The 3,482-nt window shown below is 35.2% G+C and overlaps 1 protein-coding gene across 1 annotated transcript in view; it reads right to left on the reverse strand.

Moving 5' to 3' along the window:
• The window catches only part of atp5mc3a (ATP synthase membrane subunit c locus 3a), a 330,629-nt gene that overhangs the window by 259,716 nt on the left and 67,431 nt on the right, over nt 1-3,482 (reverse strand). The gene's annotated exons all lie outside the window — the stretch shown is intronic.

A 3,482-nucleotide genomic window follows, 5' to 3' on the forward strand; every position in this document is an offset into this window, starting at 1 on the left:
ACACTGGTTCTTTGTGTCTGTTACTTGCACACAAATACGTAGACACTTTTCTACGGGCGTCTTGTCGATGTATTATTGATGGTGAGACTAAAGCAACATCGACCCCCCAGTACACTGAAAGTCACGTTTATTCACGAAATGCTCCACTCTACAAACATTAAATCTTTGACAATCTTTTGGGGTGTACCTATTACAACAAAATGCAACAGGATTTTTTTTTTCAAGAAAAAGGTCAATTAAATACTCAAGACAAGCTTGGTAGCTAATGTCAGTCATGCATTCATAGCAACACCCATTTTAGATTCTGAACAAATAGACTTCAAAATATATTTAAATGACTGGAAACGTAACTGAAAAAAAAGATTGCATTGTATCCTGCAATTTTCAAAGAATGCAAGATTAAATAGGGGGTGCACATTATTGCCACTAGAGGGCACAGTTGATCTGTGAAAATAATGGGCTGCCCGTGGTTGTGCACACTTACTTACAGGAGCTTAATCAGATATCAAAACAGGGTAACTACTGGAAAATAAGTTAAATACGAATTTGCTTCCAGAAAGTCGGGACAAACATATGCGTTCAGTTTTCCCAGTTTGCATCCGTACTTTTCATTGTCTGTTTTGAATAAAACTATACATGGTCGAGAAAGGGTTAAAACAAAGAGTTAGGCCAGTGAGCATGAATCTCAGTATGGAGCAATGTGTGGCTAAACAGATTAATGTATATAGATGAATGGTGTGGATAAAATATACTTTATTATGACGATTTTGGGGTTTGAGCTCTCTATCAAATTTGTATTTGCTTATTATATTTATGAGGACACATAACAATTGGGCTAAAGGAGTTTAGGTACTAACAGAGGTAAGCTTACAACAGTTTATTACACTTTACTTTCGCTTTGACATAATGTTTCTTTTCTTTCAACTACAAGTGCAATACAAATAGAATCATCAGGAGAGCAGCCATTTAGAAAATACATTTAAAAAAGAAGGCTTAACTCAAAACAGCATAGAGCAACATGTTACAAAGCCGTTTGTTTTGTGTGTTTTAAGCATTAAGGCACGCTGAAAAACAGCTATTATACTATTATAGATACGAAGGATTTTGTTTGTTATATCGTAGAATATATATTCTACAGTACATCTGTTACAAAACAACTATAAACTAAATCTAGTTTTAAATATTTATAAAGTTACATCTGAAAAAAATATATATATATATATATTATATATTTATAATGTTATAATTATATAGACTATAACGTTGGTAATTCAATGTTTCAACAAAACAACACTTTCTAATTATTATTATTAGTAGTAGTAGTAGTATTAGTAGTAGGCTAGTAGTAGTGGCCTAGTAGTAGTACTATTATTATTATGAATAGTAGTGGTAAATGAATACATGTAAATGTAATGTAAACCCAGTATACACCGAACAAGTACAGCGTTTTACTGACTCCAAAACTTAGATGGAAAAGAGCAAAACATACACTTAATCTAATTTTCCTTTCCTCTCCTTCCTCTCCCTCCCTGTCCGTCATGTGATCTATAACTAAAAGCAAACGTGTTTTGAGGCATGCTGTAGCACCCTGACCGCAGAATTTGGCTGTGGGCCTGTTCACCAAATACACCATTCAATAACAGCAGCTCTCAATCATATCTGATTCCACTGGCATTAATACGTAACGATCTGACACCATCAATGAGTTCTCACTTTGTCGTCCCTTCACATAACACACTGGACGAAGTGTATCCTCTCCTGCGGATCAACATTTCCACCAAATGCTGAACGGTATATGGAGTATTGCGACGGCCAGCTCTGATGCAATCATTCTATCTGCTTGGGAAATCTGCGACACAGCTATCAGACGAATCCCGGTGGAATTACGTGTCACTGCTACCGCTCTAAATTTTACGCACACGATATCTTTCAAAGACAGCGGGTCTTTACGACGCTGCGAGAGGCCGGGTCCCCTGTAAATCGTCATTGGCTCGGCACCAGCGGGCCTAAATCAGCGCGCGCCTCCGTCTCAGATGTTTCCTTGGATGAGACTTCAAGGTTGTCGGGCATACTGTAGCTTCCCTTTGAATATAAAGGCATTCCTGTTCAAGACCCCCTAAACCTCTCCATACGCCCTTCATTCGAACCTTGAGTTAAATTATACATTTCTGAAAGAGATATGTCAGAAAATAAAGGAATATGCCTTACCCCGAGAGAAGGTATTTATTTGTTTATCTATTTATTTATTTATTTATTTATTTATTTATTTATTTATTTATTGTTTAATTTCAATTAATTCGTTTACTTATTTTTTTTTTTAATTTAGAATTTTCAGAAGCACGTATGCACGCAATAATGATATTGTCCCTCATATAAAACATGGTGACTACAAGCAATGATAAACCCGAGTAAAAAAAAAAAAGAAGAAAAAAAAATACCTGCAGGTTTTACCTGATATATCCAGAAGAAAATACATTAAGATTCGATTTCTGTAATTTCTGTTACTGTCAAATAAATTTGAAACGAAAAATTTAGAGTGTTATTTGATTTTAAATTAGCAGTTTAAACATGAAAAATATTCATTTTAATGTCATTATGTACATTATGTAATGTCAACAGCTTTGCACAATCAAAATACATACAGTAACGATTTCTGTCCGTCAGAGCTCGTGTCAATCTGCTGCTCACAGCTCTTCTGACACCTCCAGCCGCAGAACTGAACATCACCAGTGCTTTTGACACACAAACAGAAACACAGGCAAATGTGTTTAGCCTACATTTTAAACGCCGACAAATGATTACTTTACAAAATTTCTCCCACTTCAAATATCAGTTTAATGAATCGATGCTCTGTTGATTGTGAAAAGAACTATATTCAGAACTGTGTATTTCGATTGTCGTTTATAAAATATATGTATATATAATGATAAATTATTCAGTTTAAATAAAAGTATTAGCCTACACATTTACCTTCCTCGCAATTCCTAGCGCGTTTTCTAATATTATGCATTGTGAGCATTAAGGTAGTTTTAAGCTAATTATTAGGCTACATATAGTTACTATTCTTTATTGATCGCCGGTGCTTACTTTTCTAGGCTAATAGCTAAAATTAGTTTCTAGGTAGGCATTAAATGAACTTAAACTAATTTAATTATATTACATTTATGCTTACAAAACAACACAGACGAAGTACATTTTAGAGTGCCTTTACAATTTCTCTATCTGTCTGTCTCTCTCACTCCTTCTCTTTTACTATCTTTCACACACCCACAAACACACTCTCTTTCAGCAGATGTCTGTGACTGTATTTTCTTTGCTGAGGAAGTGCAGCTGGCTCAGTCATTATGCGCAAAACACTAGAGGCTTTGCGGCAGCCTAGATTCCTTTTTGTTAGAAGACAATTTACAGCTTTGTAATAGATCTTTTTATGAGCCTATTTCGTCTGTCATTGGATGGCACTGGTCATGTGCAAGACACAAACG

This window comes from Carassius carassius, chromosome 19 (genome assembly GCF_963082965.1).
Source record: "Carassius carassius chromosome 19, fCarCar2.1, whole genome shotgun sequence".
Lineage (NCBI taxonomy): Eukaryota > Metazoa > Chordata > Actinopteri > Cypriniformes > Cyprinidae > Carassius > Carassius carassius.